Here is a 21025-nt window from a genome sequence, read left to right as displayed (position 1 = left end):
AAATGGAATTTGAATTTCAAAAGGTTTAAAGGACATTTCTCAAGCCCACAATTTCCCAGCAGCTTGAAAACCCTCTTAAAACATTACCTTCAATCTGCTGCTAGTGATGAGTGGATGCCGAGTACTTATGTGAATGGTGTCATGCTGGTGAGTTGGAGCTACCTCCCCCATGTCCCTGGCTCACCCACAAGGGAACATTCAAACCAATGAGGCTTCTGAGGCTTCCACTGCCTTCTGGGAAGAACAATCCTACCCTCAGAGAGCCGACACCTACTGTGTCTCTCCACTGAGGGGTAATTCTCTCAGTGTGTAAGTGAGGTTCACCTAAAGGAGAAAGAGGAGAGCTGGATAGCCCCAGGCTGGGATGAGGAGTGGATTTCTTCCTGAAACTGGGGGAGGGATCCTGGCTCACTGCTTCCAGCCCTGGGGTAGCTGCTGAGGCTCATATCTCAGCTGTGACCTATCTCTGGCAGCACCATCATTTTTATTTAGGGCGAGAGTGAGGCTGCGGAGAGGGCTTCAGTGGGGGTTCCATTGTCAGTTTCGAATTACAGGACCATTAAAATGGAGTGTTACTGTAAGAAGGCTGCCTGCTAGACAATTCTCAGAAGAGCCCTGTGCCTTTTCTGTGAGCCACTTGCTTTCCCTCTCCATATTCAATTCAGGAGTGGGGGTGGGGGGTGGGGAAGGGCCCCTAACGAACTGAGCCTTTTTAATTGATTATAAAAACAGAAGAGAACTCAGCAGTGGGAATTGTTGGCAAGGCTTTATAGCAAGTGGCGAATCACTGCATATTCAATGGTCTCTCATTGGCCAAGATGAATCCTCTTTTGGTATTAAAGCAAATGTGCTGCGAAGTTACAGTGGACAGGGCTTTAACAACTTTTCTTGGCTGACAGCCTGGTTCTTTTCTTCTTCTTTTAAAAATTGTTTTGAAAAATTAATGTGTGTGTGTGTGTGTGTGTGTGTGTGTGTGTGTGTGTGTGTGTGTGTGCTTAATGGCAGGCAGCAGGATCTGTGAAATCAGGAAGTGATGGAGGGGGTAGAGAGCTGAGTAGAGGGCAGCGACATGGAATTGTGTGCAGGCAGAAGCTGTGTGGTGCTGATGCAGGCACTGATGTAGCTGAAAGAATGGCGCTGTCAGTGTGGGTGGCAGATTGGAGAGTGGCAGTGCAATTGGGAAGCTACAGGAATCGCTTCTCTGCAGAGAGGCTCTGCCTCGGCATCTGTGGGGGATTGGCTCCACAATGCCCATGGATGCCCAGATCCACAGAGGCTCACATACAGAATAGCACTGTATTTGCTAATAACCTACACATATCATCTCCTCCTGCATATCTTGAACTATTGCTAGATCACTTGTAATCCCCAACACAATGTGTTTCTGCTGAGTTGCTTTTCATGGGATTTTGTTGTTGTTGCTGTTCTTTGGTTTGAGAGTTTTTGAAAATGATTTTTAATCCAGGCATGAGAATCTTGCATGTTCAGGGGTTAGCTGTGGCACTATAATTTTAGTAGTTCAGAAAATAGATTGAATAGAGTCCACTCATTTATAGAAAGTTAGTTCATCAGCCTTGGCTTCTCTTTGCTATTTTATTGTACCTGGAGGAGCTGATCACATCTTCTCTAAACCAAAGACAGCTGTTCCTGGTATTTTCACCCCCCCCCCACTGTTTCTTGCAGCAGTTTCTAAGAAGGCTCTTTCTTTTCAATCTTCCAGTCTTTGTCTTTCCAATATAATAATGTTCATTTAACTTCTGCTCCCAATTGTAATTACATAGCCCATTTATTTAAACCACAGCTTCTTTTGTAGCAGGTCATAGAACCCATGGTGGGGTCCTGTAACTGAATGTTGGGGCAGCCAAGCAAACAGACAAAAGTCAATACAACAATAAAACAAAACAAAACAATCAAATGTGACATGAATCCAAGGCGTTTCGGCAAGGACTCACTTGTGTGTGCAAATTTGATTTCATCTTTGGGAAGTAGTAAAATTATATGCTTACCAAAGACTTGCCTTAAAACAAAGTTCTTTATGATTTATTTGCTAATGTTTGATCAGCGTACCTCTATTGTATAACTGTATGTCTGGTGTTATATAAAAATGGCATGGGTGAAAGAAAGTCCAAGTGGTAAAGTGCAGAGAGTGAGAGAATTTGGAACAATCAGACCTAAATGGGATGTCTTTATCATACCCTGTCCCCAAGGCTCAGAGATCTATGGGGAAGAGGGGCAGAAAAACTGCAAGAGCCAGAGATAGTGTATAATTCCAAGGAAACCATGTTTTCTAGAGTCTGTGGCATCACCTACAAGACCTGCAAAGGCTCACACCAGACCTCCTTAAAGCCACAGCTTCATCCTGCCATCTCAGGCAATTCTCCTGAAACATTTGTGACATTCCTGGGCATGTGTGAACAAATGTCTAGCACCCCAAGAGGAAAACTATGAGAGAATGAAGTAATGGTACTTCTGAACTCCAACTGGGTGGACCTGTGAGTTGATTCAGAATCATGAATAGCCCAAAGGTCACTCCATCCCAGAAAGCCCACCATTGCATGGATGACAATTTATGAAAGTTCTAGGTGCCTGGTGTCCACAGAGATCAGAAGAGGAAATTGAATCCTCCTGAGCTAGAGCTAAGGATGGATGTGAACCAACCTGTGGATGCTGGGAATTGAACCTGGGTCCTCTTCAAGAGTAGTAAATGCTCTTGACTGTTGAACCATCTCACTAACCCCTATACTATAATTCTTGTTTTGTCACTTGCTACATATCAATCTGAAGGATAGCTCCCTCCAGGGATGAGTGCTTGCTGACTCTTTGAATGAAGCAGAATGAAGACCACCATGGCCAAGAGAAGCTATGGACAACTGTTGTCAGACAAACACACATTCTTATGAAGAGCTCAGACTAACACTAAGCTGGATTTCTAAAGCAACAAATTAAAGGAGGAAATAAAGTATATACTATCTTCTTAGTTAAAACTTATATATGTATATGTATGTATCAGTTTTTCAACCTTGAGTTTGAGGTCTGATGACTGAATCTTCCAGCATCTATCTATCTATCTTTCTTTCTTTCTTTCTTTCTTTCTTTCTTTCTTTCTTTCTTTCTTTCTTTCTTTCTTTCTTTCTTTCTTTCTTCCTTCCTTCCTTCCTTCCTTCCTTTCTTTCTCTTTCTTTCTCTTTCTCTCTTTCTTTTCATTTAATTTAAAATTTTTTATTAGATTTTTAAAATTTACATTTCAAAAGCTATCCCGAAAGTTCCACATACCATCCCCTTGCCCTGCTCCCCTACCCACCCACTCCCACTTCTTGGCCCTGGAATTCCCCTGTACTGGGGCACATAAAGACTCCAGCATCTTTCTTATGTTTACCATACACAATGCTGTATTTTTTTTAGGTAAAGAAAACTAAAACATAGTATGGAGCTAACCTGAGAGCAGTACCCATTATATTTTATGTTTTCTCTCCATTTTTGTTTGTTTGTTTGTTTTACAGTTTCACTACTCACATGAAGTTTAATAGCTTGCCTTGATTGTATTGTTAGCTAGCGTTCATATCATTTTCATACAAACATCCCTTCCCACAACCATATTTCACGGAGCTGTATAGTACATATTTAAGTTATTGATGTACAGGAAGTTATACAACTGAGAACTGTGGGTTTGAGAACAAAGACAATTGAGTATTGCAAAGTATGTCATGGGAACAGAGGAGTCAGGGACCCTGAAAAAGAGTGTTCAGCAGCAGGCTGTGAGCATCAGCCAGAAGGGTATCAAGCCTATAGAGCATGGTTAGCCCTTTAACTATTAGGTAGATCACTTGAAAATATGTCTTTTTAATTTAAATGTGCTTAATGTTTTATTAAGTCTCTCTTGGCATTGGGAACTCTTCCTGGAAGCAAAAACAGTTCTTTTAAATAGTAAGTTTGATTACTAACATGTTGGAATAATAGCTGGATTTCTCCAGGCAGAATTCATTCTTTGGTCTATGCTTCTGCTGGCTATTTCCTTCTGGTCATTCCTTCTTATCTTCTGTCTATATAAAAATCATGGCTGACATCCTGTGGGGTCTGAGCTCTGATGCCAGGAAAGGAGGAGTGTCACGGAAGGTTGGGTGACCAAAGAGAATGAGAAGAGTCACAAGGAGGTGAGACAAACTTTGTTTAAAGATAGACAGGATGCTAGGCAAGCACCCAGGCATATGCCAACATACATAGACCACATACAGGTGGACAGATAAACATGTGTAGACTGGCACACAGGCTGCTTGGAGGTATGCACAAATGCAGGGAGAGAGACACACATAGGCAAGCTGGCAAGGTGAAGGCTCAGGCCTCTGATTTAAAGGCCATATTTGTAGAGGATGGTCAAAAAAAGAAGCATTTTGCTAAAAAAAAAGTCTTTTTTTTAAAAAGAACTTGATTTTAATTAAAAGCTTTCTACAAAGAGAAAAAATAAGATGGTTAGCAACTGAGGAAGACACTTAATGTTGACTTTTGGCCTCCACCTGAACACGTATTCATACACATCTTTACACATGAATACACACACACACACACATTTTTTAAAGAGACAGGTGAAATTAGAATCCTATCATAATAGAAATTTTATAGGTAAACAAGTTTACCTCCATATCTGACATTCTAAGCTATCCCAAAAAGCACATTAGTTAAAAAGAAGTCTTATAGAATAGATTACAACACTGTTCACTTTGTTTCCTAGTCATCCGTAGTCAACCATTTTGTGCTGACTCATAGACTCCCAGATATCTGATGTCAGCCATGTTTTAGCTGACTCATACTGATATCTATATCAGTCTCATATTGTCTAAACACAAACGGGCCTTTTTGGTCTTCTGGTCCCAATACATACCTATAACAAGAAACAGGCTAATAAAGACAGAGTATAGAAGATTCACTGAATCACTGTTTTATGAAACTCAGATGATTTTAGGAATAACTCAAAACCCAGAGATAGTTTAATATTATACTTGGTGGAGAATAAATGACTGTGTAGAAACATGATTAGATGATGTCTCTAAAGATGTTTCTATTAAAATTCTTCAAATGTTAGCCTCAGAGGCTGCCAGATTGCCAGAGCATCCGGGCCAATTTTCTCTACCTGTCAAGAGCTTTTGACTTACAAGAGTCACAGACTGAGAGGGGAAACCTAGCCAGTTCTGCCTGCTTCATTTCTCAGCTTTTCTATGATGTAGGAGACTTTCTAGAATTGAGGGTTTATAGCTATTACCAGGCAAGATGGGCTGGGAAGGCTTTATGATCTTCTTTCATACAGAAAGAAGGGAGATGTTTAGAAGAATGTTTCCAGTCTATGACTCGCATAGAGGGAGACGTTTGGTTTCTGTATGTTGCTTTTATGAAGAGAGACAATCAGAAGGGGTGGTTTGCCAGAGTTTCAAACTTTGGGGTATCATTTTCTGATCATCTGAGTAATTCCAGGATAAACCCAAGAGTCTTTGAAGCAGTCAGAGCAGCTTCAAGTGAAGCAAGAAATGTTAACTTTCCTTTCTCCACCAAGAAGACTAGCAGAGAAGGGTAGTCTGCCAACTCGGAGGTTTGCACTTTTGAGACAGTGTCAAACATTTCACCAGTACTAACAATTATGTCATAAGTAAATATGACAAGCAAATGTAATCGCGTTTAAAGCCACAAAAATACTGGCAAGCAAGGTATCTATAGCAGAAATATCTGAATCAACACTAGACAGATTTTAAGAGGTATGGTGTTCTCTGGGGTAAATCTCAGCTCTCTGTGCTGGTATCAGAGGAAGGATCATGGTACGTGGGTCTGGAAATGTATGTGGATATTTTATTAGTACCCCTTGCTTACCTCCCACAGTGCTATGTGTGTGGGGGGTGCCATGAGGCATGTCCATCAGGAGGAGTACCATTCAGTGGGTGAGACTTGTAACATAATAATGCTCATAAGGTAGAATGAAAAGTTTCCACAATCAGCATGGGAGATTGGAATGGGAATTAGACAGATTTAGAAGATTTCCAAGCTAGTCAGTAGCCAGCAGCAGCATCCAAGTCCACTTAGCTCACTTGAGAATCTCACCTGTAGACATTGGCGTGAGTATGAGTCCCAAGAGCTCAGGGAAGAGAGATGCCGTTAGCCTGAAAAAGACTGTTCCTCCGAGTCCTGCCCTTCTGTAAGATCAGAGTCAAATTCTCTTCATGGAGAATGATGATAATGTTGAAAAAACATCCTTTTCCATTGATCAGCAGAGGCAATGGCTGAAGTGTAGACAGATGGGTGGTAGGAGGCTTCTATACAGAAGCAGCTAATGAAAACTCAGGCTTCAAAACTTGCCAGAATTTCATGGTACAGACATGGGGTTTCTTTTAGCCCATCCGCGGAAATGGCATTCATTGTTTCCCTTTCTGTGGTCTCGTAGTGTGTGTTGAGTAGATTACACCAGATGAGAAAATATTGTTTCAATGAAATCTTTTCATCTTAGATGCCCACGTTCCCTGTAATAGCCAAATATATGTAACAAAAACCTTACCACTAGACATGAAAAGCCCTCTTTTGAGTTGTTGGTCAGGGTTGTCCAAGAGACTCCTAAAACATTACAGACTATTGTTTTTGTCCTTCCCCCACCCTCAGAAGTAGAGGGTAAATCCTATTGCTGAGGCACTATTGCTTGAGACACAGGACCCCAGAGGCCACTGATCTAGAAATGACCTTAATGCCTCCTCTCTAAAGACTAGCTTTAATGGTACAGAAGGTAGCCTGCAATCTTTCAAAGGAGAGGAGCAAGCAATAATTCTACCAAGCTATGATGTCTATGAACCACAACAATGACCAGAATGGCCTGATTATCCAAGCGTACAGTAGTGGCATGTATACCTTGGTGGGAACCAATAGTTCTCTAATAGGACTTAAGACGTTCTCAACAAGAGAGAAACCATGCCTTGTACTGCAAACCTAGCCAACTACCCAAGGCTTGTGAAGTCATGAATCTTTGAGGAGAACATGAACTGCTATTTTACTTATCCAGTATAATCCCTATCTGATTGTATATATTTATCTTTATACTCACAGGTAAGACTAGTCCTTACTCCTCATCAAGAAAACTTCTCTTTGCAACAGACATAGACCACTGAAGAAAACCCCAACCAATCAAAGTGTAGAGTTGTGGAGACCAGTCTTAATGACTATATCTACAAAACAACTCCTACACCCAAGGCTCAGTGAACATTTTAGAAGAGGAGGCACAAAGCTTTTAAGAGCCAAAGGATCAAGGAGTTTTATGCGTTACTGTGTCTCCTAGGAATGCCAGAGCTATACCATAAAGTCTCACCAACATGACTGCCTAAACATGAACTGTACAAGGCTAACAATTGAAATGCAAAAGTGGATGGAGAAAAGCCCAGGAAGCCTCAACTCTACACAAAGAATTATAGGCACCTAAGGAATGCTGGGAGTGGGAGAAATAGCCTTCCACGGGGATGAGCACACTGACTGATTGTCCAGTACCAAATGCTCAGCCTTGAAAAGATACATACAAGTAACATTATACAGGCTAAGCAGCTTATGTTTAGGGACATTTATGCATTCAACAATAGTTAATGAAAGAAGAGGCCATGAATTTGAAAGAGAGTAAGGCAGGGTGTATAGGAGGATTTGGAGGAAGGAAAGGGAAGGGGGAAGTGAGATAATTATATTACAATCTCAAAATCAAAAGAAATAACCAAAAATAGTTTGAAAAAAGAAAAACCCTCCATTTTCTTACCTGTTTTTTCATTCCTCTTTGAATATATTCCACTCAGTTACTCATTAAGTTTTGTTACTGATCAAAAGGAGCAATTCAGTTTTCAGGGGAAATAAGTATTTTCTTTTCTTGAGTTGCTGGCACAGAATTGACTTGTGGCTATGAGGGGGTGAGGAGGGCTTACTGCCCAATGTCTTCTTAGACTGTAGAGGGACCTTTGTAAGTGTGGACTGTATAAGAAGGGCAATACAAACACTCTCGTGATTTGATTTGATTTGATTTGATGGGTCACAGTTTGATGTAAATTAATTATATCGAGTCCATAGAAATGGCAAACATCATATTCAAATAGATGCGTCTACCAGAATTCTACAAGTGGAACCTTTCTTTGTTGATATATTGTCAGAAGATCCAGAAAAAATTTACTTTACTTTTTAAGAGTAATCCAATTTTTATGAAACACTTAGAAGAAAAATTCAAGGAACCACAAACCTTAAGTACATTAGTATTTCTCTTCCAGAAAACTCAGTATTTTTGATTGCCCAATAGCTATGTGATCAGTAAGAGTCCCCTAAAAAAGGAGTACATCTCTCTCTCTCTCTCTCTCACACACACACACACACACACACACACACACACACACACACACAGCCCAATAAACCATGCATGTGCTCCAAGATACTGCCCATTGTGAGGCTGGCAAGGATCTTCATAGATCTGCCTCTTTCCCACCCAAACTGAGTTTTCAAGCATTTCAACCAACCCTCCTTAGTTGAGTCTGTTAAACTTTCTGAATTCTCAAGATGCATCCCTTCTGTTCCCTGAGTCTTAAAGTCCTCTCAGTGAACATTCTTAGGAAGGGTCTGGTACTATGTATATCTTGGTGCAAATTTAAATCAACATATCACCTGAGAAGAGAAGACAGGGGACAAGGTTGGAGTGGGGAAGTGCTGTGTTGCTTTACATGTTAAGCAATTGTGAAGATGATATTTTAAATGTGGTATTCTTGAATCATCCATATGACTTTGAAACTTTTGTTACCATTTGATAATTTTCATAAAAGAAAAATAACTATAAACAGTAGGAGTAAATATGAATTTTGATCACTGGGATTCCCTTCCCAAGACAGCATGCTGAGGATACTTTTATGTTTTACCAACTTCACTTCATGCATCTTGAGGGTCTTTACAAATGCATGGGCAATGTGCTTCTATTCGCTTTTATTTTAACATCCACATAGAATTCCATTTCATGACAATAAATAAATTATTCACTCACTTTTCTGTTTACGGACTTTTGACTTAACTTCAAACTTCAGCTTTAGAACAAGAATTTTAAGAAGAACATGTGCAAATACATCTTCCAGAATTTTTCCCAGAAGCAGAATCACTGGGTCCAAGAGTGTATACATTCGTAATTCTAATAGATACTGCCAAATCACCCTCTGCAAGCCTTGCAACCATTTACTCTCCCACGGGTGATGTATGGGAGTGCCCATTTTCTTACTGCCTGGACAACAAAGTGTATTATAATGAAAGGCTCTTAATCCTTATTAAACAAATTTCCAGGATTAGAGCTCTTTTGAGAAAAGAATTTATGTTATATCTAAAAACCTTCTCAATTCTTCTAAAACTACTTCCCTTGGGCAGAAACAACAAAGCAATCCATGCTAAATTCTAGGCGCTGTGCCAAGGATTAGGGACACAGAGGTAAGCGTGATAGGCTTTTTAACTTTCCGCCTTCCCTTCTCCCCTCCCTTGACAATTTTTAGGGCCTATTGATTTTATATTTCAAAGTTGAAACTTACTATGCCTGTCTTTCCTCCATCTTTACATGTGCGGTCACAGGAGCTTCTTAACTGTTTGCCTGTCCCCTGCTCCTTCCATTTCCAATCTCCAATCCCCCTTCATTTAGGCAATCTTTCTAAGGCATGAGAGACATCTTGCCCTTCTTTTCCATCTTCTTCTACCTCCTGGTTTGAATTGGAGAGGTCCCTCACGGACTCATGTTTTGGGTTATCATTCTCAGGCTGGAAGTGGTGTTCAGGTATACTGTAGAACCTGAAAGAGCTGGGCCTGCTGGTGGACCATTGGGGCAGAGTTTTGGAAGGGTTGTCTACCTTTGGTCCTGAACCAGCTCTTTCTGCCTCCTGCTGAGGTATCTGGTGTCTGAATTCCCACTCCAGCACTATCACAATCTCCCACTTTTTTCTCTCACCCTGATAGATAAAACCCTCTGGGACCATGAGCCGAAATACACTTCTTATTCCTTAACTTGCTTATTTCACGCCTTGTCAGCCTCCTGCTGAGGTATCTGGTGTCTGAATTCCCACTCCAGCACTATCACAATCTCCCACTTTTTTCTCTCACCCTGATAGATAAAACCCTCTGGGACCATGAGCCGAAATACACTTCTTATTCCTTAACTTGCTTATTTCACGCCTTGTCACAGGGACATGAAAGTAACTAATGCATAGATTCCTTTTGGCACATGGAATGATGTTGGAATTCTTTCATCCAGCAGCCAATACCTTCCCAATATCACAATTACCTGCTTCTTCCAGGCCCCTTGGCTCAGAGGCTCATCTTTGATGGTTTAGAATGTAAATTTTAGATTCCTTCTTTTTGATAATTCTCTTCCTTTGCTTTTGTGCCTGGAGATTTCTCATCATTTTCTTTCACGTTTAGTACCATCTTGGTATACATATTCCCCCAGCATTCTTGCCTAAACCCTGTCATGCAAATTAGCCTCTATACTGTTCTTAGTTACCCATAATATTATTCTGTATGTTTCTCCTGCTCAACCATGAGTCCATTGAAAAATACACTATTTCTCACCTACATTTATAGCTTCTCAATAGGTGTGCTCAATTCTATATTTACTTCTTGCCAAACCTTCCAGAACAATTTCAAGATCATATTCCAAATAAAGATCATCTAAGTCTTGTGCTTGGTTGAAATGGAAACAAGCAACCTTGTATGGATAAGCCTTCTGCCTACGCTTATTTTATCACAAAGATGGATCTGAGATCAGATACATGAACTTGGTTGATAGGACAGACTAGGATGCAATGGCAAAGCTAGATTCAATGCTTATGCTTCTCCCTGTGTACAAGACTATCTCCTGCAGCATACCTTGAAGTTAGACTAGACCGTGGATGGAATTAAGGTCATCAGAAATATAAGGAGGCAATGAACATTGTTAAAAGTTAGTAACCTGAAACCACCTAGGAAATGTTCTGCAGTTCCTCTCTTCCCTCTCTGCCTAGATATAGAAGATCTCATGGAGGACTAAAGTCCTAGAAAATGGTGCAGCCAGTTGACAGAACCAGAACATGGACATTCACTCAGCACATACTCTGCCACAAAGGTGGTAAGGCTGCTTGCTGCAACACTTATCTTATACTAAAACCCCAACTGCGAATAAACCTAAATGTAGTTATTTAACCCAAGGGTGATATGGATCTCTCAGTGGAAGAAAATAAGTAGTCAGTGCAATCACCTAAGAGCTGTTGTATCGGCTGTTTTCCTCTAGAGGCAGGACAGAGACAGTCTGATCGTCCTTCTTCCCGTGTGGTCCTGTGTTCAGCACATGAGGATGGCTTCTCAGTCATGCATTCAGGTGCTAAGACTCCTGATGTAAGTGACAGCATTATTCAATACATGGTTCCTCCCCCAACTCCCCACCCCCACACTACTGACTGTCAGTTTCTCAGCAACAATTCCAGACGTGGAATTTCCCTGTGTCTCATCACTGTCACTATGACAATCAAACACCACTGTTTCCCATTTGGACCCTCCCTCTGGGCTCTCTCCATCATTTGCCCATCTTCTTTTCATCATCTCATAGGCTACCACTGGCAGCTGAATTCAGCTTGTTAAAACAGAAGACAGATTACATCTATCCACTGTCCCGATACATTTGATTTCTCTGAGTCTGTATCAGTCAGGCTGGCCAAGTTCTGCTGCAGCAACACGTGCATCCTAACAATCTCAGGAACTTCTGAGAGTCAAGCTTTCAGTGTCACTCAGGTGAAGTCTGGTGTGGGTTGGAGGGTTCTTATGTCAAGCACCTCAACTTGAAAATCATGGAATGAGGCAAAGAGACATGGAAGAGGCACACTATGTCTTTACTACCCTGGTCTGAAAGTCCTGCATGTCCCAACTGCTCATAATCATATTCTTATGACTAGTGTGTGTGTGTGTGTGTGTGTGTGTGTGTGTGTGTGTGTGTGTGTGTGTCTCTGTGTGTGTAGCTGCAAAGAACTCTGGGATATCTAGAAGAGGACTCTTCTGTGGGGGAGGACTTTCATGGACATTTCTCTTAGAGAACAAGCCAAAGTTATTGACGTGTGGGACTTGGCTAAAGAATTCCCCAGAATCTTCTCTGGCCTTCGCTATTCTGTATTCTGGGTTTTCTGTCTACCTTCATGTTGTCCCCATCTCCTCAACAGAACTCGAGCTTCTCCGGCTGATGTGCTAGTTTTTGCCTGGCTCAGACACATTACTGCGTGGCCCCTTGCCCTGCACATCCACTGTACTCAATAGTCCTTAAATTACCCCTCACTTCCATCAGATCCCAGGTGGAAATACGACCTTGCACCTGCCTCAGTGTAGCTCCCTCTCCCTGACTGGTACCATCTCACATACATCATCATTTTTAGAGTACTTATCTCGTTTTCTGTTCCTCTATAACATGAGCTACTTGAGGTTAGATCTTTTATTTCAATGTCTATAATAAGCCTGGTACAAATTGGCATGCAAATATTCATACTCTGACTAGATAAGCCAATGGTTTGCAAACTATCCCACAATTCCCTATTATCCTTACCCTAGCCCTCAATGATACAATTTGAGAGCTTAAAGTTTAGCTATTTTCAAAGTAGACACGAATAAACCCTCTTCAACATATGTCTGTGACAAGCAGAGTGAGAAGAATCAATTCTACAGCCACACCTTGTGAATGATGGGGCAATATGTTACACACGGGGATGGCATATTTATTGCTGTATATCTGTTTGTTTCTGTTGAAGTGTAAAAGTTCCTAGCCAGAGTCTCTACATCATATATTTAATCCAAATCTAATGTAAATAGTTTCTAGTTCATTCCAATGCAGAACCACGTCTGGTCTGTGTCTCTTGCATGGTCTTTCCTCTCTCTCTCTCTCTCTCTCTCTCTCTCTCTCTCTCTCTCTCTCTCTCTCTCTCTCTCCTCCTCCTCCTCCTCCTCTCTCCCTCTCTTCATCTTTCCCTCCCCCTCTCAATAATTGCCTCAACCTCTGAAGAGTAAAAAAGAAAAGAAATGATTCAACCTTATAGCTGAGTATTTTCCTATATAGCGCCTCCAACGTTCCTTACAAGCGACAGCTCACATTCTTAAAATTAATTTTAATTATTTGTGCAGCTTGTTATTGGAGAATAAAAGCCTATACTTGAACAGAGCCAGTTGGAGGTAGGATGTGAAATATTGGTCCAGGTTTTTCCACAAAAAAACATTATTCTGCTGGGAGCTGCCCTCATTTAATGAGGGATGGTTAGCACCTACCTCTGGTATCCTAGCAACACAAAGCTTTCCTGCTGCTAGGACTGAGGGTCATTTTTGTATCTTCCCATCATTTTCTCTTGGACTCTATGAAGAGAAATTACTCTTGAAAGTTCCCATAACAGAGGGCATACTGAAAAGGGTGTGTGTGAGGTGGGGATAAAGGCTTAAGGAATGGTCCTTGCAGTTGGAGAGGGGGATGGGAAAAGTGGGGAGGGGAGACTAGGAATGGCATGAAGAGCTCAAAGAAATGCATCTTAATGAAATTGCCAAAGGGATCAGAAGGTTTTGGGGAATATGTCCTCTCACTGTGGCCCAAACACTTGCTCTAACACAGCCCAGGACTGAGGGTGTTCTCTCGACACCTTGACAAATTACGGCTTATTTTGTTGGACATATAAACCAAATTAAAAAAATACCTGTGTTTAAACATTGGCTCTCAGAGGCCACTGTCTCCCATTGATATCTCTGTGGACAGATAGCAGTTTTGAGAATACAGACAAATGTGAATTCCTTCTCTGACATCTGCCTATCAGCTATATGATATTAAAAATTATTTAACCCCATAAAAATTGGTTCTCATGTCACTTCTGTTCTCTGGTCTATCTATCTATCCATCCGTCCGTCCGTCCATCCATCCATCCATCCATCCATCCATCCATCCATCCATCCATCCATCCATCCATCCATCTATCTATCTATCTATCTATCTATCTATCTATCTATCTATCTATCTATCTATCTATCTATCTATCAACCATCAGAGCCTGGATATATGCTAGGCAAGTACTCTATCACTGAGCCACATTTACTGGCTCCATCAATTCCTTAATGATAACACCCATACTAGGGTATGTGTGTCTGTGTGTGTGTGTGCACATGCACAGACACACAACAAAGTGACCAGCTTCCCAGCTTTAAAAAGAAAACTTAGCTTCTCATGGTTCCAGGAGAGTCTGCCCAGTTAGGTGTGAGAACAAGGCTACTTGGGATGTCTTCCATGGAAAAGCACATTTCTGGTTAAAGGAATTGATTCTGCTGGAATGAACCTTGATCCCTGTCAGCCATCCCCTTTCAAACCTGAGCTCAAGGGAGATGTTCAGGGGAGGGATACTGCATGAGACCCTGAAGGTAAGAGCTAAGTACTGTGGCTGGAGGGATAGAAGAGAGCAAGAGTGTACATTCTGAAATCCCTCCTGGGGTTGCATCCAACCTGTCTCCAGCTATGTTTTAACATGAGAAGAAGAAACTCTTATTTTAAAGCCACCATTCACTTAAAAGCAAAATAATGAAAGATTATAACTTAGGGTGGGAATATAACGCAATGGTGAAGCTTTGCCTATGATACTTACAACCCTAGGTTTGCTTCCCAGAACAACCAAAATAAACCAAAAGACATTAAAAAAAAACCCTCCCACAAACAAACAAGCAAACAAAGATCCACAATTCTGCTGGGTCCTTTTAAACAGATATGACTCTTTTTACAACAATTAACACATTGATCTAGTAAAACACAATTTGCTTACATTAGAGATTCTTGGAATATTTTGTTTAAGCCTATAATGACATAAATGGAATCTTCCTTTAACAGTGATTATTTTAGAATCATTATGCTTAAAACTTTATAATGTAGGGAATTTTAGTTGTTGTATTGCCAACACAAACATATTCTTTAAGACATTTCCATGCTTTGATATATTCCTACATTCTTAGCAAATCTTTTCTGTGTGCTGGGTTTAGTTCAGTGTTTTCGTGATGCTTTGTTTCTTTTCTTTTGTGAGCTCATATTCAGGCAGATGACAGAAGTGTTTGGTGGCTGAGACTTTCCTTAGCTTGAGCTGAAGGGCCTGGAGGCAGAGCAGTCTCCTAGAAAACATCTTCAGGATGATTCAGTAGCAAGGTCAACACATTTTAGTGTGAATCTTTCAGCATTAAAAAACAAACAAACAAAACAAAACAAAACAAAACAGCTTGAGTGTCAGGAGGAAAAAAATCAGGATCATGACATCTCTGAGTTCATACTTCATATCGTGTTTTGAGACAACTCCTGTGTTATCACAAGATTGCTTCTTCCTTGATGCTATTATGAGGATGCCAGTTGGCTTTGCTTCACTTGTTGGTACCCATTGCAATGCGACATCTCCATAGATACAACAAAAGAGAGGAGCCTGTGAGTGAGCATTAGTACTTTTTGTTCAGTCTGCATCTTTTAACATTTTCATAGCCTCAAGAGCTAAACGTGGCCTGCCAAGGTGGCTCAGGCAGTAAAGCACTTACCGCCAAGTCTGAGGACCTGAGATTTTCCCCTGGGTCCTACATGGTAGAAGAAGAGAACCTGTTCCTTAAAGTTATTCTCAAACCTCTACATGGACATTATGACACACATGTACCCATCCTAAATTAATCAATCAAATAAAATGCAATCAAAAGTGTAGAGAATTAACTTGTGTTATTTAGTGTTCGTATCACAGAAGCAATCTTTCTGCTTTGGAAAGCCAACAGCAGCACAGCTCTTGGTCTGGATACGTGTGCTTTGTTCCCACCTTCCCTGATGCCTCTACTCACTAGCTCCTGTGAGTTTTCTATGACTCATGCCCAGGGTTTTTTCTTACAAAGCCATTCTTGATCTGCGACAGATAGAGACATCTGAGTCAGGGCCTCCAGGTTCTCCAGCAAATGATAGTGTGACACTCAGAAAGTCACTCCACTTGTACCCAGCAGGAGACATCCTCCGCAGAACATCATGGAGACAAATAGAGAAGTCAGGGGCTGGCTGCCTCTCTGCTCCTTGCACTGCCTCATCTTGCTTCTTTCCTCTCATAGCCATTTCATACCTCACAGTTCATTTCACAGTCTGCTTCTGGTGAATGCAGCTCCCAGAACAGCCCCTTGCATGATCAGTGAGTGGGTGAATAAATTCTCCGTGCCAGGCCCCATCAGTCAACTTCTGTAGAGGATTATGGCACAATGGGATTGAGAGGGGTAACTTCAAGCAAGGGTCTTAGGACCAGCGAGGAGGAAGATCTGACTGTAACCACTGGAGGATGACGATGGTGATGGTGATGATGGTGATGATGATGACAAGGATGATGATGATGATGACAAGGATGATGATGGCAGCTCTGGGTGGTAAATAAGACATGATGGAGCAGGTGCTATTTTCATTCTCAGTCAAAGTAGGAAAACAAAACACGAGAGGCATCCTCATACTTGCCTAGTTAAGTGGCAAAATCACAGTACACAGCCAGTCCCTAAACCATAACTTAATGGTGGCCCTCTTCATTGACTGCTCCATGAGGGTAGGAACAATGTGTTCATCACCAAATCCCCTGGTGGATTGGTCTATAATGCCTGGTATATATTTGAAGCTCAATAAATATCTTGTGGTCCATCTCCATTGTCAACTTGCCTCGATTTAGGATCACTATGGAGACAAGCCCCTGAGTGTGTCTAGTGTGTCTCCAGAAAAATAAGGAGGAGAGATGTGTCCGGAAGATGGGTGGAACCATTCCATAGGATGAGGCTCCAGAAGGAATAGTAAGAGGAAAGGGAGCTGAACATTAATGTCCATCTCTCTCTGCTTCCTTAGTGCAAAAGCTATGCAATGAGCCACCTCACCCACACTCTTCCTACAATGCATCGCCCCTATGGTGCTGTATCTTCCAACTGTGAGACAAAATAAACTCACTCTCCCATAAGTTGCTTTTGTCTGGTATCTTGTCACAAGGAGAAAAGTAGCATATATATATATATATATATATTGATTGATCATATAACTATTAAGAATTCTTGGTCAAATATAGAAAATATTGGCTTTTGGGATAAAGGTCATTTCTTTTTTTTCTTTCTTTTTTTGCCTTTTTAAAAATAATAAATCTTTTTAATATAGTGTAAATGCTGTACTGAAGTTTGTTTGATTAAACTAAGTGAAATTAAAACTTTCTTGATTGAGAGACTTACACAGAGCATTTGCTGACTTGTTCTAAGTAAAACTTGGGATGCTACCTGTGACCTCAGTAGACTTGCTCATTGGGACAGAGTCTACCTGTATTAAAGTCTCCTTAAGGACAATTATGAGTACAAAGCAGCTTTACCTCTACAAGGCCATACTGCCCAGGACTAAAGGTTGACTCTTGGTGGCTATTTGTATGTTCAAGGATCCTGAGCAAGATGTTGGGACCTAGAATAGTCACATGTCCCCAGCTGCAGTGATTCGCTACCTTACCTAGAGACCATTAGCTCCATATACAAACTAGAGTCATTCCGATTCAAAGACTAGTATTTAGAAAACTAAAAAACCCTTTTTTCATTTGATATCTCCAGAGATCTTTGTCTCCTGCCTTATCTGAGGCTTTATTAGGGATGGGATATATGACAATATTCTGCCAACAACTTTCCCTTGGGTCTATGTAATTGGCAACGGAAGAAGCTAATATCATCATCAACATCCCTCAGCTCAGAACATCTTTGCTCATTTATCTGGAAACACAGTCAAAGGCATCAGATAGATTTAACTGCTTGCCTAAAGTAAGATGTACCTGAAATTAGTGGAAGCACATATAAGCTTTAGGGTGGAGGTAAAAGAAGACTGGTTATTCGCAATCTTATTTGTGTAAGGGCTTTAATTCCCACTTGGATTTGGGTCAGAACAAGTTTCTCCTCTCTTATATTGCCATCAGCTTCTAGAGTTTATTTCATTGCATATTTAAAATCCACCCACATTTTGTCTTTTGTTTTCTCTTCCAGAAAGATCATTAAACCAACTTCTCTCTGGTGCCATGTTGGCATTCCCAAAGAAGATTCATGATTGGATTATGTTCCTGGGCAACATAAATCAAACCTGATGGCAGGGATATGTTGATAGCTTGAAGTAAGTGAGAAATAAATTAGGAAAGGAGAAGGCCTGGAGTGCAAGACATAAATCTCAAATTTAAATCTCAAAAGATGAAAAACTGCAAAAGGCCACTTTGAAAACCTAGCTTAGACTCTGCTAAATGAGTCAAACAGAGAAGATAAAGAATACAGAGAGGGAGCGAATTTGATGTATACAAGCATCAGTAAGGAGGGCCCATGTGCAGTAAGCAACACCAGGAGGTCCTTTTGAAGGGTGTTATAATCATAAGAGAAATTACTTAAGGTGATTCCAAACATTTAGGTCACACAAAGGATTATTTGTTGCATTTTGGAGTTTTCTTAATTGATTTACTTATTTATTGTCAGTAGCAGGGATTGAACTTAGGGTATCATGGAGGCTGAGCAAGGGTTCTCCTGCAGAACTAAAGTCTCAGCTCTGTGGCATTTGAAAAGAGAAATATATATGTACATATCTATCTATCTATCTATCTATCTATCTATCTATCTATCTATCTATCTATCTATCTATCATCTATCTCTATCTGTCTATGTATGTATGTATGTATGTATGTATGTATGTATCTATCTATCTATCTATCTATCTATCTATCTATCTATCTATCTATCTATCTATCTATCATCTATCTCTATCTGTCTATGTATCTATCTATGTATCTATGTCTCTATCTATGTATCTATCTATGTATCTACGTATCTATATCTATCTATCTATCTATCTATCTATCTATCTATCTATCTATCTATCTATCTATCAATCATAGTCATCAGTAACGCCAGAGCTAAAAAGCTGCTTTGCTGAATTTCTTATACTCATTGGCTTTCCTTGTTTTATGTCTTCTACTGTCATTTTCCTCCTTAGGCAAAAGGCACATGATTCAGAATTCACATGGATTTTTTTGGAACTGATCTAAATAATCCCCTCTATAACAATATAGAGGAAAAGACTTGGTGGTTTTGGGTCAAAACGAACCTTGTCTTTGAGTCTTCTTTTAATCAGCTATATGACTTTGGGAAGGTCACTTAACCTCTGCAGTTTAATGTCCCCAACTTAGATTAGGCATGAATGAAAGGAAAATTGTATCTATACTGAATCCCATAGTCCCCATCTTGCAATATGTACCTACAATGGGTAAGTTGTTATAGAGACACATTTGCATCTCTCTGAAACTTCATACTTCAAAGAAGTATTTAAGTTTATGTAAACAGTCCCCCTTTGGCCAAGAGAAGAGGATAATTATAACACTTGACTTACCTAGTAAGAAGCATGAATATCTGATCCATAATGGTTTACATCCTGCTAAATCTTATTAACGTTCTCTCAGTAGAATGATTTCAATGTCTAGGGTGTACCTCCTACTCTCCTGCACGTCCTGTCTCAGAGGTCTGAGTTGGACTGACTGAGGTCAGGATGTGTGTACTCCATAAGTCAGAGTGTGGGTGAACTGTACTCAGAGGCTTTTACATTTATGATGTTTGATTACAATTTAGGTTTTGAAAGATTTAATAAAGTATGTCTGTTTGCCTACATGTATGACTGTGTACCATATGTGTACAGTACCCACAGCAGCCAGAAGAGGGCATTAGATCCCCTAAAAGTGGAATTACTGATGCTTGTGAGTCACTCTGTGGGTGCTGGGAATTAAACCCAGTTCCTCTGCAAGAGCAGCATGTACCGTTATCCCTAAACTATCTTTGCAGTCCTGGAATACATCATGAATGGATAATTTTAAAATAAATTTTAGCCAGGCATGGTGGCGCATGCCTTTAATCCCAGCACTTGGGAGGCAGAGGCAGGTGGATTTCCGAGTTCGAGGCCAGCCTGGTCTACAAAGTGAGTTCCAGGACAGCCAGGGCTATACAGAGAAACCCTGTCTTGAAAAACCAAAAGTAAATAAATAATAATAATAAATAAAATAAAATAAATTTTAGACATTTGACTATCCTGACTTGATAGAAAAACAATCCCCCCTTTTCTTTCTCAAATTATTCTCATGTGAAGAGTAAAATACTTTCCTTTCACGTAAATGAATGGCATAACGTAACAAGAGAAAAAGTTGGCTCCTAAAATGCTTGAGTTTTTCAATTTGGGTTGCTGTAACTAGCCAGTGAACACAGATAATTTGGGTAGGGGTGGGGTAGGAAGGGGGATTTGATTGTGTCAGACAATGGTAGAACACTTACAACAAAATTCTAAATGCTAAATAGTTTATAGGCAACAGAAAAACTGGAGAACTATGAATTTCAAAACCAAGTTGCCTTGAGAATTTTTCTCTTCCTCCTCCCCCTCCCCTTCCTCCTCCTGCTCCTCCTCTTCCCCTTCCCCTCCTCCTCCTCTTCTCCTCTCCCTCCTCCTCCTCATCCTCCTTGTCTTTCTCCTTCTTTTCTCCTCCTCCTCTTCCTCCTTGTCTTTTTCCTCCTTCTTTTCTCCTCCTCTTCCTCCCCCTTCTCCTCCTCCTTCTCCTCCTCCTCCTTCTTCTGCGACCTCATGTGGAAGTGAACTTTTTAAGTCTTGTTTAGTAAGGATAATCTTTGATTTGTGAGGACTATATGTCAGCCTATTAATACTATCACCTTGGGGGTCAGAGATTCAACAGGTGATGTTTGGGAATGGGGAAGAACAAAACTATATAGACCAGAGTGGTATGATTTGTGAGGGTTTCTTTTCTCTGTATGGAACGTTGTCTAAGCATCTCAGATAACACTAAAAGGCCCTTCTGAGAGGTTTTGGTGCTGATGCAGTGTGTGAGCTCTATCTATCATGTTTCAAGCTTTTGTTAGAAACATTGCAGCATCCACTTAGAGAATCCGCTGTGAAAATTACAAATTCAATAATATAAAGCATTGTAGAAAATCTAGCCCCATTGGCCAC

At 40.6% G+C, this 21025-nt stretch overlaps 2 long non-coding RNA genes across 3 annotated transcripts in view; one reads left to right on the top strand and one right to left on the bottom strand.

The window, feature by feature from the left end:
* Gm33030 overlaps positions 1-11439 on the bottom strand; it is a 101844-nt gene extending 90405 nt beyond the window's left edge. Inside the window, exon 1 of the long non-coding RNA XR_373561.2 lies at positions 11243-11439. This is a non-coding gene — a long non-coding RNA (predicted gene, 33030). The remainder of the gene's footprint in view (positions 1-11242) is intronic.
* Positions 1-21025, top strand: part of Gm33083 — a 125751-nt gene that overhangs the window by 71217 nt on the left and 33509 nt on the right. Inside the window, exon 3 of one of the 2 annotated variants that reach the window (XR_373562.2) lies at positions 18028-18151. The exons of the other annotated variant lie outside the window; for it this stretch is intronic. This is a non-coding gene — a long non-coding RNA (predicted gene, 33083). The remainder of the gene's footprint in view (positions 1-18027; positions 18152-21025) is intronic. 2 annotated transcript variants of the gene reach the window in all.

This window comes from Mus musculus, chromosome 1 (genome assembly GCF_000001635.26).
Source record: "Mus musculus strain C57BL/6J chromosome 1, GRCm38.p6 C57BL/6J".
In the NCBI taxonomy this organism is placed as follows: domain Eukaryota; kingdom Metazoa; phylum Chordata; class Mammalia; order Rodentia; family Muridae; genus Mus; species Mus musculus.
This window is presented reverse-complemented; position numbering and strand designations above follow the sequence as displayed.